The 6,000-nt window shown below is 38.4% G+C and overlaps 1 protein-coding gene across 1 annotated transcript in view; it reads left to right on the forward strand.

The window, feature by feature from the left end:
- MTARC1 (mitochondrial amidoxime reducing component 1) overlaps positions 1-2,477 on the forward strand; it is a 71,496-nt gene extending 69,019 nt beyond the window's left edge. Inside the window, exon 8 of the mRNA XM_087424370.1 lies at positions 2,358-2,477. The gene's annotated coding sequence lies outside the window, so the exon portion shown is untranslated. The remainder of the gene's footprint in view (positions 1-2,357) is intronic.
- The last annotated feature ends 3,523 nt before the right edge of the window (positions 2,478-6,000 follow it).

The raw sequence follows: 6,000 nt of genomic DNA on the forward strand, positions 1-6,000 counted from the left end.
GTTTCTCTGACACAATTTCCATTGACTACTTTTTTTGCTTAAGTATGGGATGTACTTTTCTGTTTCTTTGCATCTTGTAATTTTTACTTTAATTTCAACTTGACATTTTAAACAATATATTGTGGCAACTCTGGATTTCAGATTCCACCCCTCAACATGCTTTGCTGTCTTTTCTGTTTGTTGTTGTAGCTGTTATTGCCTGTTTTTTAAGTGGCTTTCCTGAACTAATTATGTAAAGTCTTTATTCTTCATTGTGTATAGTCACTGAAGTTTCTGCTTGGTTAGCTTAGTGGTCAACTGGTGATTGGAGAGAGATTTTCTTATATGCCTTGCAACAATAAGTCTTCCTGCCTTTGCCAAGAGGCTCTGTGTGTGTGTTAGGAATGCATCTTTAATGCTCTGGCAGGCAATTTACAATTATACTTTAGCCTTCATTTCCTGGTTTTGCAGAGCCTCAAGTTCAGCCGGAAGTGAGAGATTAGGGCCTCCTTACGTTTTCCTGGGCATATGCCACCCCTGCATATGTGCATTGCCTTATAGATTCCCAAGAATACATCAGAGCTTTACAAAGCCCCCTATGAACATCCATTTTCCAGCCTTTCCTTTCAATTTTTTTGGTCAGGTTCTTGTTTTCCCCAACTCTCATTGCAGCCTTGGGTAGCTGTGATGTTAAACAGTTGTTGCTGATTGTTTTGATAAACGCCCCCAGGAAAAGGCTGTTCACACTGAGTGAACTCTGAACCAGGTGAAATAAAGGTCAGCCCTGTGAGTGGAGGTTTCTAGTGAACTACCAGAGAGGTAAAATAGTGACATTTCTTTGGGGATGGGACTTTTGAGGTTCTCCAAAATTATTCAGCTTACTCTTTTTTTGTGTGTGAGGAAGATCAGCCCTGAGCTAACATCCCTGCTAATCCTCCTCTTTTTGCTGAGGAAGACCAGCTCTGAGCTAACATCTATTGCCAATCCTCCTCCTTTTTTTTCCCCAAAGCCCCAGTAGATAGTTGTATGTCATAGTTGCACATCTTTCTAGTTGCTGTATGTGGGACATGGCCTCAGCATGGCCGGAGAAGTGGTGCATCGGTGTGCGCCCGGGATCCGAACCCAGGTCTCCAGTAGCGGACCACATGCACTTAACTGCTAAGCCACGGGGCTGGACCCAGCTTATTCTAATGGCTACTAGGCTGCTGGTTTTCATGGTACTATGACTGGGAAGTTGTTGGTTTTCACGGCTACTGCATAACTGGGGAGAGCTGGATCAGAATGGGGCAAGCTTAAGTACCACAAAGCTCACTATTATTAACAAGATTCAGCCATTTTCCTCAAATATGTACTTCTCAAATTGTTGCAAGGCTTTGGTTAATTTCTAGAGTTCTGAAAAAATTGCTTTTGACTGTTTTTGTCAATGTTCTTGTTGTTTTATGCAGGAGTGGATTTTCAGAGCTCCTTATGACATCATTTTGCTCTTCTTTGGTTTTCTATTGGTTTTGTCCAATTGTTCTTCCTAGCTTTGTTGCACTGCATATTTGATAAGGTGTATTCTACATCTCCATGTAAATTGTAGATACCAGTGTTGATCAGGACTGAACCAGAAACAGTCTGAGGTATATTCCTCAACCAACCTGTCTGTGTCTATGTCAACTACTGGGTGTCAGAGTTAAAGAATCAATCAACCAGCATCATATCATTAATCCACATTTCACTGTCTTGTCCTAAAGTATATTACACAGCTTCTGTTGACTGTTTTGCTTATATCAAAATGCAGTTTTTCAGTATTATTCCTCTTACTTTTTATCCCCTTATCCTGCTTTATTTTTCTCCACAGCGTTTATTGTCATTAACATATGATACATCTATTTAGTTTTTGCCTGCCTCACCACTGGAATGCATGCTTCTTTAAAGCAAAGATTCATCTGTTTTGTTCTGCTAGGTTGCCTAGAAGAGTTATCTTGAAGAGTTTCTGACATGTAGTTCTTGGCTCAATAAATATTTGTTAATAAAATGAATGAATTATCTTATCAACTTATTAACTTTTTAGAAAAAATGACTTGCTCTTAAAAAAAAATCCATGTTGCTTCAGTGGAATCCTATATGCTTTTAAAAAATCAGACAAATTATCAACTTGATATTCCAGTGCAGAATTTCTAGAGAATAATGTCATATTTACTAGTCTGAAATTCAAAAATCCTTTAAAATTTGGCCTGGTTTTCCTCTAGGTTTTGGAACCTCTCCCATTCTTCACAAATTCCAAAGATATAGTTGATTAATCTAAGTTCATATTTGAATGCTTTTTAGCACTTTGGGACATAGTAAATCTGAGCTCAAGGACTGAACTAATTTAAAGTAACTTTTTTTTTTAGTACCTTCAAGGAAGAGGAGATAGTAGAAGAGTGTATTATTTTGGAACTTCAAATTTACATCAACTGTTTAAAAATTATTTGCGGTTTGAAAACCATTCTCCCTGTAGAAGATTTGAATAAAATAAGAGTTGAATAATTTTGACTTCTCTCTGTTATCAGCTGATATCACATGATTTTCACTGAAGCCTGGTGCTTTTTCATCCTTCTTTTTAGGCATAGATTTAGAAGCTGTATGTGTTACCAATCACATATTTTAGAAATCTAACTTCATCATGGGCTCCAGCCATTCTGCAACTGCACTTAGAGGTTTCTGTCACTCCTTTGGACTTGATCTTGGTAACTTCAAGCTTCAGTACATGATTTTTAAGAAACTGAAGCCTACTTTTGGTGGTGAACATGATGCAGTCTATACAGAAGTCAAAATATAATGATGTATACCTGGAACTTATAAAATGTTATAAACCAATGGGACCTCAATAAAAAAATAATAATACTGTATTGTATATTTGAAAGTTGATAAGAGGGTAGATCTTAAAAGTTCTCATCACAAGAAAAAAGTATGTAACTATGTGTGGTGGTGGATGTTAACTAGACTTATTGTGGTGATCGTTTCCCAGTATAAGCAAATATCGAATCATTATGTTGTATGCCTGAAGCTAATATAATGTCATATGTAAATTATATCTCAATTTAAAAAAAATTTAAAAAACTAAAAAAACAAACAAAAAATGAAGCCTATTGAAGAGCACCCCACCTGCCCATGCAGTCATGTTGTTTTCTTGGATGTCTTCCCTTCTTCCACTGGGGTTCTGTACAACTGTTAAGTCTGGACTTTGCTTTGAGAATCTTCCATCCCTTCTGAGACATGTTTCCCCTTACAGTCTCTCTTCATTGGATTGAAGTTACACTGTTCATGTGATAGTTCTATAAACACCTACATTTTTTTTCTAGAAGTTTTTCTCTAAAATTTTCGTTTTTCTCTAAAAATACGAGAGATTTTTTTCTAGTTCTTAGGTAATGTGCAAATTAACAAAGTACTGAGACATTCCTGCTTCCAACAAAGAAACAAACAGCTCGTCTGGTGAAGCTTATATTGAAAGCATTAAAAAGGGGAATTTCTTGAAAATAATTCAGTTAACACAATAAAAATAACATTACAACCAAATTTAATAAACAATTATGTTAAACATATCTTTCAAAGCAAACTATAACGAATGGTGGCCACCAATTACTGCTCATCATAGAATTGGCTGTAGATTTTTGGTTGGGGGTAGGTTGTGTCACTGCCCCTCCCCCTTTTTTATGTTTTAGATCTGTTCCGCCTTGAGAAGGTTAACTGAGAAGGGGTGAAATGAAAACTAAGCAGATTAAAGTCTCAGCAACCAGGAAAACTAGGCACAGCAGGCTGTTGCTACGTGCAGAAGCTGTGACCTCAGATAATAGGTGGCAGCACAGGAAATCAGATGTCACTGGAGAGGCTAACAAGGAGGGAGGGGGTTGTCCCCCAAGTGTAGGGAGCATAGCAATGGCCATAAGGAGGGCATGGACTCTTTGACATCCAGGCCTGTCCAGCAAGGCCCCAAGCTCTCGGAGAGGTTAAGAGACAGAGCCCCAGCAAGTCAAGGCAAGCCAAAACTGGGAAAAAGGAAATATGACAAACAAGTCATAGCGCATCTTCAATACATAGAAGTTCACAGCTACTGATAAGAAAACATTCAAATCTCATGAGAAAGAAGTGAGTGGAGACCAAGGAAAGACAATTTAGATAAAGGAAATTAAAAACAACTAAAAACCATGTGAAAATGTCAATTTTATGACAGATCAAATACAAAATTAAAATAGTGGCCTTGAGAAACACGTTAGCCTAATAAGACGTGTTTTATTTTAAACCATTTAATTTGTGGTAATTTGTTACGCAGTATAGAAAACTAATACACCATAGGTTTGAGGCAAATTCCAAGTAAATTCTGGGCAAATATAGAGAGAAAACCAGATCTGACTTTCATTAATTAATGTGTATGATCTAATAAGGAAATTTGCCAAATTGAGAAATACATTGATCAATCCTATAAATTGATTCTTCTCTTGTTACTGAGCCTATACTAACTTAGTGTAACCGTTTACAAATTTAGCTCTCATTCTCAGCTCTGTGGACTGTACTTAAATTTTTTCTCCAGGAAATACTGAGAGTTCATTTAATCATTGAATATTTATTGGTAATATAAGAAAGCAGGTTAGGGAAGCACAGCTTTCTCTCCAGTATTTTGCTAACTCAATGTAACCCCTTAGAATTTGGAGTCACCTGTTATTGACACTGGTTATGATGTAGAACTAAAGACATTGGGCCTTTTGCATTTTCTGAACATCCTCTACCAAAGCCTGAGAATCACAGACTTAATAGAATATGGGGCATGATAGGGCATTTGAGATCAACCAATATCCTGTCACTTTAGTTTTTCGAATAAAGGACCGAGGCCTACAGGGCTTCTTGGAGTTTGGATTCAAGGCCATAGACAAGCTGCTTTGATGACTATATCTATATTTTCCTTTTAAACCACATAATATGTCTCATCTTCTTGGATTATTGGAGAAAGAGCACCTACAAGATACAGAATGCACAAAATAAATAGTGGCACTTATGGAATGGCATCAGAAAAGTGACACGCAAGAAAAGTGGCGAGCATGGAATGAGAGCATTTCTGTAGATTTTTGGAAAAGGGATATTGAATAGACATCACTAGGAGGGACTAATAAAGATGAGCTTCATAGCATAAGGGATCTTAGTTTGCATTGTGAAAGACGTGGTGGATGTAGGTTTGGGAGGATGGAACTATTTGAGGGGGGATGATAGAATGAGCAAGACACTAAGATGCTTTCTGGTTATCAGTCAACCAACAAATAGGTGTTCAACATTTACTATGGGCCTGGTGAAGTTTATAGGAGACGTAGAGGTGAGCCTGCAGATAAAGACTTGTTCTCATGGAGTTTACAGTCCAGTTGGGATAGACAGACAATAAAAATGTGTGAAAAATAAATAACACAGTTCCAGGTGTTTATAAATGCTCTGAAGAAAATGAAATAGGGCAGTGTTGTAGAAAGTAACAAATGGGTTTCAGAGATAGCTTCTTTTATAAGAGTTGAGTTGAGGGCCGGCCCCATGGCTTAGCGGTTAAGTGCACGCGCTCTGCTGCTGGCGGCCTGGGTTCGGCTCCCGGGTGTGCACCGACGCACAGCTTCTCCAGCCATGCTGGGGCCGCGTCCCACATACAGCAACTAGAAGGATGTGCAGCTATGACATACAACTATCTACTGGGGCTTTGGGGAAAAAAATAAATAAAAAATTAAAAAAAAAAAAAAGAAATCAAAGGGCCAGATCAGGTGGGGTCCTATGCATCAAAGCATTCCCAGGCAGGAGAGAGTGGAGCAGAGGAGTACAGATTTGATTGGGTAGGGGGAATCAGGCTGAGTCAATAGAGATGGAGGATTTCAGATACAAAAGGCTGGAAAAGATTCTTGAACAGGGTACCACTGTCCAAGGGGCTGTGTTGGGGGGCCCGTAGCTGATGTGTTAAATTAGGAATATGCAGATTATGACCTGCTGAATGAGGAGGCAGAAGCCACCCACATGGGGTCTGCAGGTAGC

This window comes from Ceratotherium simum, chromosome 36, assembly GCF_057802395.1.
Source record: "Ceratotherium simum simum isolate JZ-2026a chromosome 36, ASM5780239v1, whole genome shotgun sequence".
NCBI classification, from domain to species: Eukaryota; Metazoa; Chordata; class Mammalia; order Perissodactyla; family Rhinocerotidae; genus Ceratotherium; species Ceratotherium simum.